This window comes from Theropithecus gelada, chromosome 15 (assembly GCF_003255815.1).
Source record: "Theropithecus gelada isolate Dixy chromosome 15, Tgel_1.0, whole genome shotgun sequence".
Taxonomy (NCBI): Eukaryota; Metazoa; Chordata; class Mammalia; order Primates; family Cercopithecidae; genus Theropithecus; species Theropithecus gelada.
The window spans coordinates 82,267,385-82,290,883 of record NC_037683.1 but is presented as its reverse complement, the minus strand read 5'-3'; the positions used below and the strand labels follow the sequence as shown (position 1 = coordinate 82,290,883).

General features: G+C 40.4%; 1 protein-coding gene and 1 pseudogene across 3 annotated transcripts in view; one reads left to right on the top strand and one right to left on the bottom strand.

Annotated features, from left to right (window-relative positions):
• Nucleotides 1–23,499, bottom strand: part of PIP5K1B (phosphatidylinositol-4-phosphate 5-kinase type 1 beta) — a 308,400-nt gene that overhangs the window by 201,920 nt on the left and 82,981 nt on the right. The gene's annotated exons all lie outside the window — the stretch shown is intronic.
• Nucleotides 20,736–22,100, top strand: LOC112608121 (annotated as a pseudogene).

Genomic DNA, 23,499 nt, shown 5'->3' with positions numbered 1-23,499 from the left:
CTTTCAACCTCTAATTCCCAAACTAGGGCCATACAACTCAGTATTTTTAATTTGTCACAGATGAGTTTACGTCTCATACATGGCCAAATAAGCGGGAGAATTGCTAATTACCTAATCACTTAACTAAGTAGGCCAATCTGTAGACACAAGAAGTAAGGGACACTAGCCACGAGTCCTTCCTCATCTTCCCATAAAAACAAACACTTTATTAAACACTGATAAAGTGAAGCAACAAGAATTAATTGGAAGAACACTGGGATAGACCTCTGAAGGCCTGGTTTCACGTTCATCTCTGCTGCTGTCCACTTCTCTTTGATTATAAATTGTGCTGACTCCATTAGATAGTGCTTCTGCTTTGGTGCCTCTGCCAAGTTTCTTAGGTAGGGTCTCACCTCAAATCCTCTTTGGAATAAGGAGAGGACTCATTGATTATTTGGTCATTATGAGTGCAACTTGCCCCACTGGAATTGGACTTCCAATAGGATAGCCATATTCAAATATTTTCATGCCATTCAGGCTGTGTATGTTAACATTTCCTAGTGCATTTCCCAAAAGACAAAGCAATTGGAAGAGAATTTGGGCCTTGGTCACACCTGCATGTTAAAGTTAATCGTTTTTGTTTTATTTATGCTCTTTTTGAATTCATTTGTATGACCTAACACCAAATAGATCCACTCTTTCATTCATTCAATGAACATTTATGGAGCATAATATGTCAGGTAGTAAGCTAGGCCTGGGGCCATAATGACAAGGACAGGTTCTCGTCTTTAAAGAAATCCTATTAGCAGGAGAGACAGGCATTGCAATGGCTACAATTTACATAGTGACATGTCCTTTACTTCGGGTTTTTGGAGGAGGAACTGCATAAGTCAGCCTGTGGGGCTCATGGAAAGCTTCACTTATGAAGAACACTGAAATTGGACTTAGAGCCATTTGCTGGGGACATAAGGTTGAGAGGTAGAGAGTGGGAAAGAGGCTGGACACTGTGTTGGCTTGCTTACAAAAAGACCCAGCACCATGAAGCATATTTAAATTTTCATGGGTGTACTCAGAGATCATGAGTCTTGCATTTTAAGAATTTGCCCGCAAGTAGCCTAAGGTTTAGGATGTTACTTAAAGGGTTACCAACAGACTTCCTCATTGCTCCTTCCACCTATGATTGTAAGTCCCTCTTAAATCTTGTGCAGAATAAAAACAAATGCGTGAAAATTTATATGGATTCATGAAAACCTAGGGAGCTACTCCTAGGAAAATGTCAGCCTGGTAAACAGTTTTGCAGGGAAGATAGGAAGTATTACAGTTCTTCTTCTAGTGCCCTTAAAAAGAGGCGTGGTATTTTTTTTAATGTGGGTTTGGCAACAAAAACAACAGTGACAACAACAACAAAAGTAGGAGAAAGCAAAGGTTTAAAATGTGCTGGGTTATTTACTGAGGCTTAAATATAAACAAAACTATACACCAAACTGAAACAATCCTTAATGTAGTTTCCAAAGCAGAAATGACTGTATTTTTCAGACCAGAAAAAATTATCTTATATTAGGAAACCATAGGCTTAGAGTTTTTTTAAAAGAATATTTGCATAAACTCTCAAAGAAATGCAGAAAATCTGTATGTTAAATATTTGTACAATGCAGGCCACTTCTACATACATATGTTCAGACATATGGTACGTTACACATTTGTATGCTTAGAAGCTGTAAAAATAGAACTATGGTGTCTTACATTCAATGTAAAGCTCTCCTATTCTTACTGATGAAAATAATTTAAATGAGGTTTCACTTCATGTATCTAATATTTACATAACCAAGCCACTGCCAAAACCAATTCCAAATGATGGCACCTGCTTGCTATGAATCCGAATGGAGACCAATCAAAACAAATTGCAGGGCTCTTATATTCTCTCATAAAACACATTCATCAATTCTCAGAATGGCTCTCACAAAGTGAATAAACAGAATAGCTATAAATGGCTATGACAAAAGGATCAGCATCAAATGAACCACTTGTAATTCATTTTCCCAACAAAGGTTGTGCTAAAAGAATTCATAAGCCTTTTCAAGCCAAGCCTTCACTGCAAACATTAGACAGAAGAAAGTCGCCAGTGAAAACAGCCATGATGGATGTGTTGCTTTCAGACCAATGTAACTCACAGTCTTTCATGAAAAACACCATTACTGCATGATCTTCTCCTGCAACGATTTTCATTTTACATATACAAAGACATAGTATGTGTCTATGTGTATTTGGTGGTAGTGTCAGGGGGTGGTGGGGAAGATGGGAGTCGGGGGGAGTAATTAGGTAGATAGTCATGAAATTTGGCATGGAGGCAAAGAATCCATGGAGATTTAACTACCACTGTTACTTTTCTGTCTCTTCCCAGTCACATCTGGGATAATCACAAATAATCTCACATAGCTGAACTTCTTGCCTCTATAACTTGCTTACATTTCTTCTTCCCTAGTTTTTGTTTTGTTTTGTTTTTGAGACAGAATCTTGCTCTACCACGCAGGCTGGAGTGCAGTGGTGTGATCACCGTTCACTGCAACCTCTGCCTCCCAGGCTCAAGTGATTTTCCTGCCTCAGCCTCCCAAGTAGCTAATATTACAGGTGCACACCACCACGCCAGGCTAATTCTTGTATTTTTAGTACAGACGGCGTTTTGCCATGTTGACCAAGCTGGTCTCGAACTGCTGACCTCAACTGATCTGCCTGCCTTTGCTTCCCAAAGTGCTGGGATTACAGGTGTGAGCCACTGTGCCAGCCTCTTCCCCAGTTTTTACCATACATTTGATATTGGGTAGACTTCACAATATTGTATCTTTACTACACGGCAGTATTTCTCATTTTTCATTCACCAGCTCATGCTTTTTGTCCACATTTTATTTCCAAGCTATTTTCCTCTTTTTTCCTAAGAGTACATGCCTCAGGAATTATTCAATTATTACAACAATTTATTATATACCATATGCAAATAAAACCAGTTTTGACTGGTAGAAAAATGTTTGGTCTCAGAAACAAACAAATCTGTTTGCCTTTGTTCCTGTAGCAGCCGGCAAAGTATTTCTGGGTTTATGTCATTTTCTATTAAGAAAGCCAAAGCCACACAGATCCCCTATATGCCCCAAATACAAAGAACAGCTGATAGTTTACCCTGCCAGGTGTCCGGGGTCTCTGTGCCTGTGGGGAAGTCTGAAAGGCCATAGCAGGGAAGCAGGAAGAACTGTTAAAGAAATATAACGATTGGAGGGGATGGCCAATGCTGTTATGGGCAGAAAAGGACTGAGCAGGAGACAAATTTTGTCCAACCGAAAAACTTTTAAAAGCCTTTCTGTAGTTTGGGTGAATAAGCTTAACTCATTGCAAGTAATGAAAGCGGTTTCAAACTAGGCACAAACGTAAATAAATGCCTAGATAGAAGCAGTCGTGAAATGACCACTTAAGATCTATTCTTCAATGAGGAGGGTATTCATTTACTCAAACATGTATACCCAGATGTCTTTATGTGAGGTACTTCGAGGTATACAAGATGAATGAGATGGTCCCTGTTCTCAAGGCACACAAAAGAGAAGCCAAAACTCAAGCACACGTAATAATAGGAAAGTCTTTAACAGAATTAGGAGTTAATACCTTTACTTGGCTTTGCCTCTAACAAGTATTCAATCATCACAGTCAGAGAGCTTATATGGAATGTTCTTTAAAATGTAATAGAAAATTAAAAAGCAAAAAAAAAAAAAAAATACCAAGGCTAAAAGAGATCATAAATCAGCCACTAGACACTGAATATTAAATTTTCCAAGTGTTTGATATGTGCTTGGCTGTGTGCAGGTTTAAGACATACTGGGCAGGCAGCTGCTTTCAACAAACCACAATTTCCCTGGAGAATCAAAACTAAAAGGAGTTCAGAGGAGACGGAGGTGACAGTGGTCTAGTGTCAGGGTCTACAGTCAGCATTCTTAAGTCATGGGTGAGATCTCAGAGCAGGAGGGAAGGAGCAGGCGTGTAGAAGGGAAAGGCCATGGCATGTCTGGCAAGATAAAATTACCCTGTGCTATTATGGTGGGAATTCAAGGGAAGAGGATGATTAGTGGCAGGCTAGATGGCCTTGGGAGACAGCCATGAATATGACAAATTAAGGAACATCTGCTGAAGGCTTTTGAGTAGGAGGCCAATACAAATTGTAAAAATAATATTGCTTAAAAGAAGGCAAGATAAAATGGGAAGCGAAGACCAGATCTGAAGGATGACTCTAGAGCCTGCTGCAATAGTCATAAGGATGAAGACCTGAAAGACCAGGGCAGAGCTACAGGCTGAAAGGAAGCAGCCCCATGAGATGTTTACAACAAAAACACTGTCAGAACCTGAGCAAAGCCAGGGACTGGGGAGTGCAGGGTTAGGAGTTAAGTCAAGATGGCGAGGTGTGCAAGCTTCACTAACTACTGAAGATCACAAAGTTCTCAGAGCAGCTTTCTCCCTGCCTGGTCATAACCTGTGCCACCTTTATCCCAGCTGCAGAAGGAACTAAGGAGGAACACTTGAACTAAGCTAAACCAGCAGATTATCCAAAGCAAGAACTTTATCTACAACACAGGGACTGAGTGAGTCAAGTGGTTTTGGCCCTGGACTTTTCAGGTCAGGTAGGGCCAGGACTAGCCAAGGTCATGGGAGAATGAAACTAGGAAAGCTGCAATTTAATCAGACTGTAAAAAGATGCACGGAGAAGACCCTGTGTTTCCAGACAGACAGAGATACTGCTCCAGCCTGACAACTCTCCAGCCGTGTGAGGTCTAGCCATACTCCCTAGCTAGCAACTGGGTTCTGGGAGGGCCCCTGTATCTTCACAATCCATTCAGCATTCACTTGAGTTATCTGCAGGAGTTTCTCGTCCTTACAGCCAAACTCTCCTTGACTAAGACAGAAAATATTTTATCAATAAGCTGCCATAAGCCTAGCAGAGGTCATCGCTCCAATCTCCACTTGTCACTACCCCCTCTGGAGAGCCACACCCTATGTGACACGTGATGACAGCTTGGTGGTCACGGGAAGAGGCTCTGGTGTCACAACACTGCCCAGCTTCACTATTGACTCTACCGCACACCAGTTGTATGGCATCCTCAAGTGGCTTAACCTCTGTGTGCCTCAGTTTCCTCAATTGAAAAACAACAAATAACAGTACCTCTCTCACAGGGCAGTTGTTAGTAATGTCCAAGATTTACAGCACTCCAGTGTTCTTGGCACACCTTACGCAGTCCCTGTATTCAGCATTGTGATAACTATTTTTAGCTACTCTCATCAGAAAGAGCACCCCAAGACAAGAGTGGACCCTCACTGCCCTCCCAACCTTCTCGTGGCTACAGGAGAAACGCCAGGTATTCAAGGCCTTGCAAAGTGTGGTGCTCACCCTCTGCTCTGGCTGCTCCTCTGCCATTCTTCCCGCCCTCAAGGTGAAGGAACCTCTGCATACAGGGCCTGCTGTGCCCCACGGGCTCCCTCTCAAGTCTCAGAGGGCGCCTTCACAAATGTGGCAGGTGCTCTGACAGCCTCTTGCCTGCACCAACAGTGTTTGTTCTACCTGAGCTAGCCTCTCCAGGGCTGTGCCAATCTCAAATGACTCTCCCTGAGGACTTCCTTGAAGAATGCAGTGCTTCCTCTGCTGTGCCCTCACAGCCCTCGGTCAACACACTTCCATTCTGGACTATTTAGGTGTTTAGGTGACCCTGGACTGCATGTGCTCTCAGTCTTATCAATAATCATTATCACAGCCAATGCATATGAAGCACTCCTTTGTGCCAGGCACTCAGACAACTACTACAGGAATTAACTCATTTAATTCTTCCGACAACTTCAAGTAACAGGTTTCTGTTATTATCCTCATTGCTTGGTTGCAGAGGAAAATGAAGGCAACAGAGAGGTTAAATAACTTGCCTCTAGCTGGGTGAAGTGGCGCACACCTGTAGTTCCAGTGCTTTGGGAGGTCAAGACTGGAGGATCACCTGAACTCAGGAGTTCAAGGCTGCAGTGAGCTATGATCATGCCATGCACTCCATCCTGGATGACAGAGTGAGACCCTATCTCTCAAAAAAAAAAAAAAAAAATTGAAAACTAGAAGAATAAAACATATAAATAACTTGCCTGAGGTCATACAGTTGGAGCCAGGATGGGAATGCTGTCTCAGTTCCAAAGTGGCTCTTACCCTCTCTGCTAATACTGCCTATTTGAAGACTTCGCTTATTTCCTTAAGTCCGCTACCTGACAATCTCTGCATCCTGCCCCCTGCCTCCCAGAGGAATGGTGGGCCCTTTGTTTCCTGCCTTCCCACCCGTAAACTGTGAGCGTCCATACCCATCCTTGTCCCTCTCTGATGCACAGCTAAGGTATGTTCTCTGCTAACCACAACTCATACCTGTCTGGAGCTCTATCAGATATTCTTTTTCCTGAATTGACTACTTCCTCTCATCTGGCTCTTCACCCTGAGAATATGAGCATGTGAACTCCTTCCTGAGACCCTTCCTCCTGGCTCCTGAAACTTCTTCTTCACCCTGATGCTCCCTCCTGGCTGCAGCATCATCCCACTCCCTTTATGCTCAAAGTTAACTCCTCAAAAGACTATTGTCCATTCTCCATCTTCACCCACACCCCTCCATACGCTCATGGAGGCACAGCAATTCGGCCTCCTGGACAACCACCCCAAGTTCACAGGTGGATTCCTCGTTGCTTCACCCAAGCAGTCATTTCATTCATGACCTTCCTCAACTTCTCTGAAGCACTGACACTGAATACCCTGCACACAGCAGGCTCTCAAATCTGTGCTGAACTGATGAATGACCAGTCCTCTTTCACTTACTGTCCCTCTTCCCTTGGCTACCTGATGTGGCCACCACTGTCATTGGTCTACCCCAAATACCCCAAATCTCTTTTCCCCATGTGCTTTATTAACAGGATCCTAGTTTTATTTAGGAAGGTAATGTTCCCAGTTAAACAAACAAGAAACTTGTATTCCCAGACATTCTAGCAGTGAGGTACCAACAGACATTTATGTCTAGAGAAACTTGTCAGAGGCAAACTCAGTTGGGACATGCATTTCTGCCACTTGGCATTTGCTCTTTGCCTTTTCTTCCACGGATGATGAACTTGGGAGACAGCATGAGCGGGGCCTCCACATATGCCTGGTTTTCCCTTCCTGGTGTCTGGCTTTCCTCCACTTCTCTGAACACTTTTTCTTGGGCTCTCTGGCAGGTTTCCACCTCTTTGACTGTTTCTTAAATGTTCCTCTTCCTCATGGTCTTCTGAATTATTTTCTTCTCACTGCTTCTGAATAATCTCTTCCATCACCAATGGGTTTATCTGCAACCTACTTGTGATGACTCCCAAATAACTCTTTGAGCCCAGACTTTCCTGAGCTCAAGATTTATATTCCCAGCTGCTTTTAGGGTTTCTACAGTATCTCGCAGGCACTATAAATTGAAAATGCTTCAACTGCAGTTTATCATATCCCATCTTGCTCAAAGAATGCCACCATTAACGCCCAGTTGTCCAAGCCAGAAATCAAGGGAACATCCCAATTCCTCCTCAATACACCATCCCCACAACCCATCAATTAAGCTCTTTCCAATCAATCTCCTTGATGTTCCTTGACTCTGAGCCTTTCTCTGCATTTTCCCTTATACAAACTTCATTGAGATTTCATCATTTCTAACACAGATTGCTGCCCTAGCCTCCTAATTAGTCTGTCTTGTTGGTGAACAACATTGCTAAAGGGACTTTTCTATATGCAAATCTGTCTAACCACTCTCCTTCTTCAAAATCCTGCAACGGCTTCCCACTACTTCAGGGCAGACCTCAGAGTTTTTAGCATGGCATATGACCTCTCACGACTCTCATTTCTCCTCCCAGCTCACCCCAACACAATTGCAGCCAGATGGGATGACTGTCAGCTCTCAGAATGCATGATTCTCTCTGCATCTTACCTTTGTACACACTTTAATGCCTGGCATGCACATCCCCTTCACTCTCGGGCTAAGTGCTTTGTCCTCCAAGATGCAGCTCAGGCATGACTTCCTCCTATTAATCCTCTCTTACCCCTTCTGAGGCAAAGGGCAGCATCTCTTCTCTATGCTCATGTGCTCTGGGACTACCTCTATTGTGACAATTACTGACTATATTATAATCCTCAGTTTAAATTTCTTCCCTTTCTTCTACACTATTGGCCCCTTGAGGGCAATAACCTCTATCTATCTATATATTCATCCATCCATCCATCCATCCATCCATCCATCCATTTTCTATCACAGTGCCTGGCATATGGACAGACTCAAAAATGGGAAGTTTAATGTGTATATGCATATTGCTGTTGTTCTTAGATAAGCTACCTTGAGTTCAGACAGAATGTCTCATATTTAGTCCTTATACATTAAGTAGATGCTTCATAAATGTTTTATTCCTTCCTCTTTTAGCATTGGATAATCAATGAATGTTCAAGCAGCAAACTGAAATGAAAAACTAAGGATGGCTATCAATTTAGTATTTCAAATACTTCCATAAGGTATCTTTTTTTGCTGTTCCAGGTTCATTTCATAAAGTTTCAGTTTCTTTGAATAGTTTCTCTTTTGGGGTAACTTTAAAAATCATTATAAATGCAACTCATATCTATTTTAGAAATACTAGAAAGAGACAGAAAATCACAAAGAAAATAAAAGGGGCCATCAATCTTCTCATCCAGAGATGCCCATCATTTATCTGGTGGGGTATCTTCTTCTAATCTGTTTTCTGTGATGGTCACACACCGACTTCACTATCACCTGCTTCCAGACTGGCACAAGGGCTGAAATGGGCTGTTAATATGCTGGGGCAAACCCCCGTCATTCATTCCATCAGAATTCAACCTAACAGTCAAAAACAAAACAAGGAGAGCCTGTGTGGTGGCCACTTTAAATGATGAAGGCTTCTTAACCTGAGATTGGGCTTATTTTGGAGCATGCTGTTCTTTGGCTTCAAACCATACTCAGGTGTGTCTTCTGGACTTTCCCTTATCTCTTTGATGAGATTCGGTCCAGCCTGACCAAATGTACTTCTTTCAAGTGGTATATTATATTCACAGAAGGAACTGTGTAATCTTGTTATTAAACTCTGTCAATTCCCATTGTTTTGGAAGTAGGAAAAAACAATCCCAAATCTTTAGTTTTGGAATATATTTCAAATCTCTCCCACCTGGCAGGGTGCCTCAACACCAACTACTGTGTGGATGTCAAGGTATTACACGTACCCTCTTTTCTCAGCATCAAGGAACAGCATAAACCTATAATTCTTAAATTCAGCCCAACTGAAAGAAATCCAGGAAGTATCTAGCATTGTTGTGATTTTTAGCAATCCAATAGGAAAAAAAAGAAATTGTGCCCTTTACCTAGTGTTAATACCACTAAGTCCCCCTGGAATTCTAAGTTCTCTCATGCCCGGGCTTGTTATTTTCCCTTGGACAGCCCTCCTCTGAGAATTTTCAGCAGAATATAAAGGACTATATCCTGGCTCAAGCAAAGCACCCTCTCCAACCCCTCCTCACACACACAATTTAAATTTGCCTTATCAGAAGGAAGGCAGAGGCATCTGGGAACACAGCAATGGGTTAAACTATCTACAGACCAATCTACCTGTGTGGTAGCAGCAGGTGCTGACTCAGAGAGGTCTGAGAGCCCCAGGAATGGGCATGGAAGCCTGCAACCCGGATCAACACTTTTCCTATCTGGGATTTCTATATAAGGGGGAGAAGAGATGCAAGCACAGGGAGACAGCTGCTCAAAGTATTCCGACATTTGGAGTGCTTACAGCTCAAGTTCCTCAAGAACTTAACAGTCATAGAGAATTTGGAGCAAGGGTACCTTGCGTGACCTCATGTGACCTTGGGCAACCTAGGACACCTTTGTCTGAATGACAAAAAGGTACCCTTTCTGACTTAGCAAATACCTAAGGCCTTGTACCTAAGGCCTTGTAGAAAAATGAGAAAAAGACACTCTGGGCAGACTTAACCCTGCAAAGAAAAAGGCCCCTTTTCAACAGCAGATACAGAGCATGGCAGCTGAGAATAGGTTGGAAATCAGCCTCCATCTACCCCTCAGTGGAGTCCCTTTGTGCACTGCATTAACTGTAGAATCACACATAAAGCCCCGACATCCTCTTGACATAGACTTTATCCATGGATGATTGACTGGGATGGGTCTTCAAGGCCTTCTTACATCAGGAGGAAGGAAATGGTGAGGTCTGTAGAACCCAAGGTACTTCAAGCTACCCATGTTTCATCTCCAGGCCACAGAAACCAAGGAAAACTGGAATACTCATCCATTTAACAAACACCTGGGCATGTGCAGACCCTGTCTAGATGCTGGATGAAAAGCATGGTACAAACCTCAAGGACTAGCATTCCAAAGGAAAGGTCTACCCCCAACATTCGCAGAGCCCAAGCAAGAGAAAAAATGGTAGCCACATACCACATGCTGTGTGTGAGGCTTCTCCTCACTTGCTGGCCCAGACTAGGCACCTGCTGCCCACAGGTATCTCCACTAGCCCCTTCACCGTCACTATTTTCAGTTTCTCAAAGGAACCTGATATGGAAAGGCCAGGCTCATGTATGTCTTCTTTGGAGAAATATCTGTTTAAGTCCTTTGCCTATTTTTGCCTATTTTTCAATCAGGCTCCTTATTTTTTCTTTTGCTATTGGGTTATAGGGGTTCCCTATATATTTTGAATATTAACCCCTTTTCAGATGTATAGTTTGTTAATATTTTCTCTCATTCCATGAGTTGCCTTTTCATTCTGTTGATCATTTCCTTTGCTCTTGAGTTTGATATTGTTCTAGTCCTATGTGTCCACTTTTGCTTTTGTTGCCTGTGATTTTGGTGTCATATCCAGGAAATTGTTGCCAAAACCAATGTCATGAAGCTTTTCCCCTAGCTTTTCTCCTAGGAGTTTCACAGTTTCAGGTATTATGTTTAAGTCATTAATCCATTTTGAGTTGGTTTTGTGTATGGTATAAAAGTCCAGTTTCATTCTTTCACATATGGATATCCAGTTTGCCCAACATCATTTGTTGAAGATACTATCTTTCCCTATTGTGTATTCTTAGCACACCCATTGAAGATCAATTGACTGTATATGCATGGGTTCATTTCTGGGGCCTCTATTCTATTTTATTGGCCTCTATGTCTATTTTTATGAGGGTGCCATACTCTTCTGTTTACTGGGGCTTGTAATATATTTTGAAATTAGGAAGTGTGATGCCTTCAACTTTGCTCTTCTTTCTCAAGATTGCTTTGGCTATTTGGGCTCCTTTGTGGTTCCATATGAATTTAATTTTTTTTCTATTTCCATAAAACAGTACCATTGGGATTTTGATAAGAAGTGCAACTAAGAGGACTTCATTCTTTTGCACAACTGTTGTGTACCCTGAAATTAGTCATTGATGAATACAAGATATGTACTATCAATAGAGAGTTTCAGTATTTTCAATTATACTCCAAATGCTTTTTAAAATTAAAGCCAACATATTGATGGAAGGTGTGGTTATCTCAAATATAATTTTAGCTGCATCCAGATTTCCCTAGCTTTGAACTTACATATCCAACTGACAGCTCCCTTTAGAATCCTCACAAGCATATTAGAGATAGGTCCTAAACAAAACTCAAACACCTCTTTATTTCTGCCCCTGCAAACTTTCCCATCTCATTCAATGTCACTTCATTCCCATTTTTACTCAAGTCAGTAAACTTCATTTACAAAAATCAGTCATTCTTGATTTATCTCTCCTTCTCCTTAGTATGCCCTCCCCCAAATCTTGCTGATTTCTCAAAACCATCTTTTGCCCTCCCTCCTAATTTGTACCCCTCAGCCCAGTCACCAATATCTCTTGCCTAGACTAATATAACATCCTCCTACTTGGTCTCCCTGCTTCCATTCTCCACAAGGCAATAATGGTCTTAAGAAGGAAATCAGTTCAGGTTAGGCCTTGTGTAGAACCCTTTAATGTCTTCTCATGGTGTCAGAATAAAATCCAGACTTCTGACCTTGCCCTATAAGACCTTGTGTGGTCTGTTGCCTGCCTGGCTCTCCACGCTCATCTGATGCCATGCTTCCTCTCGCTCATCAGCCTCCTTTCAATTCCTCAAGTGCATGCACATGCCTCCCCCTTGCCCATGATGATTCTCCCTGGCCACTCTACCCAAAGCAGGTGCTTCTCTGTGGTTCAAGTTCTCAGTCCATTGTTTATTTCCTTCCTAACATTTATTGTAACTGGCAATGATTTTACTAACTACCTTTTATTTTTTCTGTCTATTTGCTCTCACTATAATGTAAACTCCACGAAGCCAGCAGCTTAACATGTCTATTAGGAACTAGAATGAAAGTTAATTCAGTTCAATGTCCGGTCCATAGGGTCTATAGTAAGTGCTCAAGAAATATTTACCAAGTGAACAATCTTACAACCATCTTAGAAATTCACCCCAATTATTGCTGTCCAGACTTCTATCAATTAGACTTCTAAAGCATAAACGAAAATTCCTTTCTTATAAGACAAACTCAAAACTTTCATTATACTTTGAGGACGTTTAATTCAAATCTGGGCTCCAACAGATATTTTCCTCAAATATTCACATTGGCTATCAAGTGGAACTCCATGGGGAATGAAAAAAAAAAAAAACAACCATCATGGATGCAAATTCAATTATTAAAAAATAATAGCAGTAGCATAACAGTACTCATGCCTTAATGTGGAAAATATTTAAATAAGATCATTATGGCTCTCTCACAACATATCTATTTAGTCTAAACTTCTGGTTCCTTTCCACTATAAATCTACTTTGTTTGAAATCTCAGAATGTACAGCCCGAGACTTTTCTAATGCTAAAACAAAACAACAACAACAACAACAACAACAAAAAAGCACAGTGATCTTTATATTTTGGAGTATTAATTACTAACAACACAAAAAATTTAGCAGATAATTTGAACTATATGTTATTCATCTATTCTTTCTTCCAAACTCTTTGTGAATCTGTAGCCATAATTTCTAAGCAATTAAATCCAAGACAGGAAAATAGTATGTCACTGAGACAAGAAGTAGTTACAAGAACTCCTTAGTAAACCATGTCCATTTCATCTGATCTTTCAGGGTCAAATGGTTTAGTAATTTCCTAAAAAGGAATAAACAATGAAGATTTTTAAAAACTCAGAAATTTTGAAAAATAAAAACAATTAGCAAACACTACCACCATCACCAACAAAAAAAATGAACCCAATACTTACTCCAAATGTTTTAAATCAACATTGCAATTCTTGTGTGCTGGAAATTCCTAGAATATACTCTGTTCTTTGCACATATTGAATGAAACTCATCATGCACCCCTTGTCTCCCGGGGGAATGCCTATCTACTTATCAACCTGCTGAAGAGTTGCTTCCTCTGTAAAAACCTTTGCATTTCCTTCCTCTGGGTTCCTGTAGCATCTTGGACATATGTCTTTTACACAGCAACAAATAACCACAAAGCATTGTAGACATTAAAAATATATGTGTGTACCACACCAAGAGCAACTTAAGGACTTGTCCACTCGTCTTCGTAAGCCCAGGCCCCAGCACAGTGCCAGGTACATAGTAAGTATTCATTCACCAAACATTTATTGCAAAAATGAACAACTCATCTCTTTTATTCCTTTTCCTAAGATCTATATATATGGTCACCATATTTTATAACCCTAAAACTGATAATCATGATGTCATAAAGGGTTTTGGTGTCATTTTTAGGTGCATAAAATAGAAATATGCTAGTTTTGATGTCCAAATACTAGAATTTCTAAGATGTTTCAATGGGCAACTGGAGGCAATATTTGATAACTAACCTAGAAAACATGTGATCTCAAGTTGCCATAGCTATGAAAGATGGAAACGGTGGTGACCTTAAATCTGTGGAATAGATATCTAACTCTGGCTTCTTCCTCATCTCCCCACTCCCTATGCTCCAGCCTTTCTTTCATTCAAATGACACAATGGTAAAGATCACTGACTTCCCAGCAACCTCACTAGCCATGAATTACAGGTTGCTCTGGTTGAGGAGAAGACAACCTCGGAGCACCAATTCCTGATGACATTATCAAAACTCTCTAGTTTTGATCAAATGAGGAAAATGCTGTCTTAGATTCATGAAAAAACCTGAAATGCAGATTATTTTCAGAAAACTACACTTCTTTTCTTTTTTTCCAGTCACACACAGGAGCTCCAAACATGACCATCAAATAAATAACAAAACTGGTTCACAAAGGAATGTTTTAAGAATGAACAAAATTGAATTAGGTATTTTATATTGGCAAATCTAAGAAATGTTTATGGTCTTTAAATTTTAAAAGTTTGTTCAGATGTACATCAGAACATTGTAATTGAGGGAAAAATTGAAAATAAACTAAAGAGTAACAGTGGATTAACTGTAGTACATCCACAGAAAAAAAATAATATGCAACTATCAAAAAAATACAAAAAAAAAATGCAACTATCAAAAAAATGCCAAAGCATATTTAAAACATTCGCTGTATATTACATGGGGGAAATAAAAGCAGTTTATGGAGCTGAATATACAGCAAGATGCTATCGTTTTATGAAATCACATATGCATATTTAGACATAGGAAAAGCCTAGAACAATATACATGAAGTGCAAACAATGGCATCTCAGTGAAGTGTACTGCTTTTGCTTATCAGAATTTTCTACAATTTCTAAAATGAACCTGCATCGCTTCTCTCATTAGAAGGTGTAATTTGATTGTTTCAGTATATTTCGTTCTTCTAATCTTTTTTTATATGATTAAAATACATGTCTTATGCAAGTTTGCTCAAAAGTAAATGTCATTTAACTTCTTTTCCTAATTATAGAAAAGGTCGATTGACTGTGTTAAAATTAAAGCAGACTTCTGAATTCTCTAGGAAAATATGAATGAAATAGGTGAAACCCAGCAATTTGCATGAATGTTAGGAAAACTAAATGGAAAGCTCGCTGACTTCATATACCATCAAAATTGCAACATCATTTCCCTAGCAAGAGTTTTAGTCTGGAAGATTTCCTAAAGTCTAAAACATTTGCTAATGTGCAAATGCTTTATGACATACATATCACAAATTTCTGTGAGCAACCATTCCACATATTTTCCCAGTGTTATCTATCACCGTTAATAAACATTCACTGACTTGTTTCTCAGTGAACTGGTATTAGGAAAGACAGAGAAACTATTGTCTCTTTCCTTCAGAAAATCTGCCCTAAAGATAGGGGTTTATTCCATACATTATATATATTCTTCGGGTTTCCATTTATTTAAGTTACCAGTTTTCTGAATAACTTTACAATTTTATAGAGAATTCCTTTCTAATCCTCACTACTTTTTGTGATAAGAACTACTCCCATTTAACAGATGAAAAGACTAAGACACACAAAGATTAAGCAATTTGCCTAAAATCAGAAAGCTTGGAAGTTAGAAGGTTAGGTGTGGAATGCAGTTCTACCAGCCTGTAGAGACACACACAGTTGTTTTAACCATTAAAACACACACACACACACTCTCTCTCTCTCTCTCTCTCCCCCCCTCCTCCCTCCCTCTCATTCTCTCTCTCTAACAAAGTAAGGAGTACAGGCAAAAGGTAGTACACTGATTCAGAGGAAAACCGATACTACCTACAGCCGGAAGGATCAGAGGACATTCCATGGAGTACACAGCACTTGACTGACGTCTTGAAAGAAAGAAACGCATCATCAGGAGAGATAAGTAGTTCCAGGAGAAGGCATTTTTTCCCTGCTGCTTACAAATATGGCTTGGATGTCCCTCAGTCCTCTTTTGTAAAGGATCCAGACAGACTTCCCAACCCACAAGAAGGAACCTGACGATATTCTATGATTAGAATGAAATCTTAGCGATTCAAAGTGAGGAAAATATTGTTTCTTTCCTATCACTACTGGTCCTCTCCTCCCCCACTATTCAGCAATAATTTCACAAAGGAATAGGGAAAAATCTGCTCCTGAATAAAACCTAAGAGGACAATGAACTATTTTTTTTCTTTTTTTTTTAAATTTACAGCACTCACTGAAGAGAAAAATGTCTTGGGTTAGGAAACTGGGCCAAAGTTACAGAAATAATTGTGTCATGCGTGTGGAACTACATTTCAATTTATAAGTGGAAAAAAGCCATCAGGAGAAATAGATGACAAGGGAATAAGATGAACCAGACAAACCCATGAAGGAAGGAAGTCAGTAAGCCCTTAGCTTGAACAGTTTACTCATGTTTGGAGTGAAAACATTTACTTACAAAATTGTTCCCTCTCACAATAATGCCAAAGAAAGAAAGAAACAAAAGAAACTGTCATTTATCCTTGATTGTTCCCCCAAGCTATAATTATATATGTGTAAAGGAGTATTTCTTGTGAAACACTTAATACCAATCTACCAATAAAACGGGAGGAAGATGACCTTTCGCTTCAGTTCCTTTTTAACCTCAAGAATCTAGAAGAACCCACATCCTTCTTTAGCCATCTGGCTGTCTCTAGTTGTGCTCACTGTACTCTGTTTTAACTCCACTCAAGTCAGGCTCCAACTGCACAACCCCACCGCAATGACTCTCACACAGGTGACTTGTAACCTCTATGTCAATACATCCAGCGCTCAGTGATTAGACTTCATCTCACTTGTCTGATCACCTGCAACTGACACACCAGCACTCCATCTTCTCTCACATGTCTTCTTCACATGGTTTCTAAAGCGCCGTGCTCTCTTGGTTTTCCTACCTCTCTGATTCCTCCAGCTTGGTTTCCTTTTCCTGATCTTTCAATGTTATAGAATGCTTTAAGGTTCAGTTCTTAGTCTTTTCTTTAATGACACTTTTCCCTTAGTCATCCCACCTACTCTCCTGACTTCACCATCCACAGGCAGATGACTCACAATTGTGTATTTCAGTGCAGCCCTCTTTCCTGAACTTGACTCAGGTATCTAACTGCTTACTTGATGCCTCCACTTGAATGTCTAATAAAGATTGCTTACTTAACATATACAAAACTCAGCAGCTAATGCCACTCACCTCCACAGCCACAGCTCCTCCCCCTGCCAAAAAATATTCTACTTCACCCATAGATTTCCATATTTCAGCTGATGGCAACTCCAATCCTTCCTGTTGTTCAGGACCCAAACCTTTCAGTTATCCTTAACTTCTCTCCCTCTTATGCCCACCTTAAATCTACTAGCAAAATCTGTTGGTCTGTCTTCAAAATATATCTAGAATTTAGCCACTTCTTCTACCTCCACTGCTACCACCCTCATCCACGCTATCATCATCTCTTACCTGGATTGCTGGATAGCCTCCTAATTGGTCTCCCTGCCTCTATCACGCCCTCAAGAGTCTAGTCTCAACACAGCAGGAGTGATCCTTTTAAAATCTAAGACAGATCACGTCACTCCTGTGCTCAAAGCTCTGCGATGGCTCTCATCTCACCCATAAAGCCAGTGTCCTTCATACAAGACACTATGCCACCTGTGTTTGCAATAATCCTCACTATTGCCCACCTCTCTAACCCCCCTAACTATTTTTCCCTTCAACGACTCTGCTTCAGCCATCTTGAGCTCCTGTTCCTTACACTATATGTGTATACACATACACACACACACACACTTTGTGTGTATATATACATAGTAATTTACTTATTTTTATGTTTGGTACTGCCCCTCCTTCTACCCTGTTAGAATGTATGCAAAATGTGGGTATGTTTTGTACACTGAAGTATCCTAAGAGACTGGCCCAGTGTGAGGCACATAATCAGTGCTTTAATCAAAATTGCTTAATGAATGAGTTTCTAGTCTCTTAGCAAACTATAAAGGGCTCAGCCATGTGACTGAACTTGTTCCACTCAGAATCTTACTACATTCCTTTCTCTTAAAAGACATGTGTGCCACAGTAAATGCTGAATAAATGCTTGTTGAATGAATTTCTAAATGGCACTGTGATTGTAAATGGAAGAAATAAAATCTCACCACAAATACTGTGAAATCAACAAAACAAAACAGAAACTGTGTACCATTTGTTCATCCATTTATCCATCTATTAATTCATCTATCCAACATAAATTTGGGAAACTATAATGTGCTCTGCATTATCTCCCTGTGTTAGGGACATAAATAAAAGGCTTAGTCCCTATTTTTGCATGGGGCAAAGAGAAAAGAAACCATACAAATACAATTCAGACTATTAATTGCCTTTACAGAGGGAAGCCCTGGGAACAACAGGATCACAGAAGAAAGCACCTAACTGACCCAGGTTGTAGAGGCAGAGGCCATCAGGAAAGATGTGCCCCTTGAACTAAATTTTTAAGGAGTTAGTTAAGGAAAGAGAGTTGGCAGGGGTTGTGGAGTAAGGAGGAAGAAGATGCCATTTTAAGCAGAGGACATAGCTTGTCTGAAAGCACAGCCAGTAAGCATACACAGAAAGCACTGAACTCCAGGCAGCTCAGTTGGCTAGAGTCCTGGAATCCAGGGGATATGTTGAGGTGGAGAGGTCTTTTACTCATACTGCATAGTTTCATTTAAACTTGAACTTAAGGGGTAGTCATTACAGTTGCATTTTCAAGTTCGCATTTTAGAAACATCTGAAAGCAAGTAGTATGGTAAACGGGGCCTTGAGAAAGACTATATAAAAAAGGTATGAAATTTAAATTCAGAGTTAGAAATGCAATATAAATTGGCAAAGAGCATCAGAAATTTTAATTCTTGACTCAAAGTAACCTGACAATTATAATTATATTATTTACCTTTTTTCCCCCAGAGGACTCAAAAGAAGAGAGCATTGAGGGAAAGAGACTCCAAGAAATTCTTAAACAACACATCCTGATTCAAATCCAAAACCTAAATGAAGTGAAACAAACAATGAAGAAAACCACCCTCAATGTCATTCTTTACTCAACAGGGAGCTCACAATGATAGTCCAAGAGAACATTTACAGTGCCAAAAGAAATACCCAATCCATCCATCATCCCCTCACTCCCACTCCCTCCCAAACATCTCATATTTTCCTTCCCAAAAGATACCAATACTCAACAGCTATTTGTCACTCCCAAGTTCTGATAATCCTCTTGGCATCTCAACATTAAAATCTTTCTTTGTCCTTAAAGCAAGAGAAAAGGATTGTCGAATCCCAGGAGCGATTACCTCAAACAACCATTTTACTCTGCTGGGGCACAAAAGATCTTTCTCAATTGTATTCTTTCACAACATGCCTTGCTAGCCAAGCCTTAAGAGGTTAGTTTGGTTTGGGGGACCACTGTAGGCAATTGGAAAAAAACCAGAATTATACCTGGCATTGATACAGAACCGAACTTCTGCAGGTAAACAAAAGCAACAGGTTCTGTGTTCTCTAGTTTCAGTCATGTTGCCTTAAAATTTGTAAATGAGTATTTTTTACATCTCCCTGAGTATTTATTCTAGAAATTCAAAAAGGAGAAACAGAAATCAGGCACAAAGAGGTCCTAGGTACAAGTACCAAATACTTACTTCTTAGGGCAGCACTTGAAATCTGGACCGCTGATGCAAAATCAAAGCACAGCACACTTTCTATATAGGTGAATAGTACCTACATAGGTATATGCATAGTTCAAGCATGATTTACAAAGCCCAAGTTTCTGTTTAAGAAAATGAAGGGAAAATTGGAAGAAAATCTAAAATGGGAGGAAAGCTAAATATGGCTCCAGGAATGCAGAAAGAGGTCCACAAGGGTGAGTGAGTGGGGGGGGGGGGTGTGTGTGTGTGTGTGTGTGTGCATGCTCATGTGTGTCTGGGTATACATACACAAGACCCCAGTATTTGACATTATCTGCCTAACCTTATTCTGTTATAAAATTATTTTCACAAACAAGCAACATATAGAACAAAAAGTCACTGTTGAAGTGATTTCTAAATATTTACTAAACTTCTAAAAATAAGACTAAACTTTTGGAACTGTGACTTTTGATGGTTTTTTTCCAAAATGTCTAATGTAAGTACGTGATAGTGTGAAACTGGGAGTCTAATCACCAATTCTAGAATGTTTTCAAAGGGAAGTTTTCCTTTTTTGGATCCTCTTATTCACCAGTGAATTGATTTTTCTATGAAGCAAAGTTTTTAAAAAGTAAAGTTTCTCAAAGATTGCTCAATTCCTCTGAATTTAAATCTCTACCTCTGGGGAGAGTTTCTCATAGAGAAAGAAGAGGTAAGCGTGATCCTTCTTTGAATCTTGGTGTTATATTTTTCCTTTTAAAAAATGCCACATTTTTAACTTACAGAGTTTTTTAGGAGAAAGGAGGGAAGGGAAGGGTCAAACTGGTTCTTGTCTTTGTTTCCCTAGGAATGACAATCTAGGAACAACCAAGGATACTGTATAAATTAAATATAACTGTTTATATATATGTATACCTTTAAAGAAAACAAAAAAAATCTAAAATTCGTGGGATTGGTAATTTCAAATTTCAAATATAAAGTCAGTTAAAAAATAGGTAAAGCAGAGCAGGGCAGGACCTGTTCATAATGTGGAGCAAGCATCAGGCGCCCCGAGGAGTCAGGCTGGGTATTCAAGGGAGGGATACTTCAGGCTCATGCAGTAGAGGAAGATTGAGCCTGGTCTTGAAAGATGGAGTTGAAAATCTGCAGAGTCCTGAGGCTTTCAGACTGAAAAAGGCTTTCCTTTCTCACTTGACAATCACAGTCTATCATGATTTATAGACTTTTCTTGATCAACTCCTCTGAAGATATTTTCCTGGAGAAACACTGGAAAAGTGTGGTATACTGTTCTGTTTGTGATCACTTTTTTGAGGTGCAAAAATAAGCTGCTGAGGCAGAAAATGTGCCTCCAGTTATCCCTACCCCTCACCACTGTCTCTTAAGTGTTTACCATCACAAGACCTTTTTTTGTGGCTATGATCCAGATGGAGGTCTCCTCTCTATTTGTCACTGAGTTTCTTCACCAAGTAGTAGACACATTTCAGGATTATTTTGGAGACTGTTCAGAATTAGTGATCAAGGACAATGTGGTTGTGGTTTATGCAGCATTAGAAGAGATGCTTGGCAATGGGTTTCCAAGCTGACTCATTGGCTACCGAGTTGAATATCCTCAAAGAACTGCCAAAGTCTCCCACTATCCTTTGAACAGTTGTCAACATCATTACAGGAAGCACCAATGTGGGTGACCAACTTCCCACTGGATAACTGTCAGTGGTGCCTTGGCGAGGTACTGGGGTGAAATACACTAACAATGAGGCCTATTTTGATGTGATTGAAGAGATTGATGCCATTATTGATAAATCAGGTTCTACAATTGCAGCTGAAACCCAGGGAGTGATTGATGCTCTGTCAAGCTGATTGGAATGCCAGACCTTACACTTCCCTTCATGAACCCCAGGTGGTTGGATGATGTCAGCTTCCATCCTTGTGTTTTAAGTGCTGGGAATCTGAGCATATCCTTTCATCCCTCCTGATGGAAATTTCCACCTGCTCTCTTATCCTGTCAGTGCACAGAATCTGGTTGCAATCCCAGTGTATGTCAAACATAATATCAGTTTCTGAGACAGTAGTTTACTTGTATGCTTTGGAATAATGATGGGACCCAAGCAGGCAATGGGGAAGACCACAGAGGGAGTGACAGTCACCAACCAGATGCCCAAAGGGGTACTGAACATGAACCTGACTCCACGACAAAGGATGCACACGTTCAGCCCAGTCACAGAGATGCTGTTTTGGGATGTGGGAAAAACAAATCGCCACAAGCTACCAAGTTTAAGGAAGATCATGAGTCTTCACGTTGGAGATTCCAAACCAGAACCATGGTTCTATGGAACCATTATTTCCTTCTATACACTTTAATTTTTTACCTATTACTTAAAAAAACAAAAACAAAAAAAACCCAAAAAACCAAAAAACCTTCCTGATATCTTCCTCTAATACGATAAAATTAACCTGCAGTTAAGATGCAGCAGCTGATTATTTCTGGACTTAAGGTCATCTGGATATGTATGGAGAAAAGTACAAATCCTTTAAAGGCATAAAATACATGACCAAAGCTAGAAAGTTCCAAGTTTAAACCTGAAGGGAGAGTTTGCAGAGGGAAGAGTCATGAACACTTTTTCAATCTTACTTATCTAAAAGTAAAAAGTATCAGCCTGTCTCCTAGGACAGTACCCTCCTGGGCCCACTCACTCCTTTTCCTCCTTAGCCTGCAGTGCTGTGGAACTAATCAAGGGAGGAAAGGGTCACCAGGGAGAACTGGACAGAACTGAAACACAGCATAACCAGTTCTCAAGGACAAGGTGTGTGACGGGGTTGGAGATACTTGATGCTTGTGTAACCATTTTTAACATGGTTTCTACTGAAAAAGACCAACGTTTGCTGCTTGCTTGGCTTTAATTATCTAAAGCTGATGAAAGACTTCTTTGTTGATTTTTTAAGGTAGAAAGATTAGAAAGAAGCCGAGGGTGGTGGCTCAAGCCTGTAATCCCAGAACTTTGGGAGGCCGAGGTGGATGGATCACCAGAGGTCAGGAGATTGAGACCAGCCTGGCCAACATGGTGAAACCCCGTCTCTACTAAAATACAAAAATTAGTCAGGCATGGTGGTACAAGCCTATGGTCCCAACTACTCAAGAGGCTGAGGCAGGAGTATCACTTGAACCTGGGAGGCAGAGGTTGCAGTGAGCCAAGATTGCACCCCTGCACTCCAGCCTGGGTGACAGAGCAAGATTCTGTCTCAAAAAAAAAAAAAAGAAGAAAGAAAAAAGAAAAGAAAGATTAGAAAGAAAGAAAAATGAATGTTAGTCAAGGAAAGACTTGTTAAGGATCTGATCTATGCAGGAGGAGGAAAGAGGATTAAGGAAGAGTTATGAGACATCTTTAAATGAAAGATTGGCAAGAAAAGTGAATAAACTGTACTAAGAGGGATGGAAAGAAGAGTTGGTTTCTTTCGGATCCTTCTGCTCATATATAAGAAACACTTGTGCTTCTAGAAAAGGATTGAAGACTTCTTAAATTCGAGTCCACTATTGACATGAAAACCCCAGTAGAATCATATTTTCCCTTGAAGACTGTGATGATATCAGACTAGTTTTCAGACACTGCCTGTTGCTGGCCTTAGCACTTAGGTCTCACCGTCAGTGAGAAGGTGGTCTGCCTTCTTCCCATGGTGGCTGCCTAAAATGCTTCCTTCCCTAACCCAACACAATTCTACTCACTTCCCTTTATAGAATTCACCAGCCTTTTTCCTATTACCTGATCCTTCCACAGGATTTTCTAAAAAGTAGGAGAGTTTCAGAGAAGCCAGTCCGATAACCCTGAGGGCAGCCAGAGGTGGTGTGTCATGGTATTGGAGTAGAGAGGGCCGACTCATTTTCCATGAAGGTAGACATGGCTGTGAGTGATCTCACATCTGCATTTGTCCATGCTGGGGTGGTACTGGATCCCAGCCTTCTGGTCGGAAACTCTTCCATC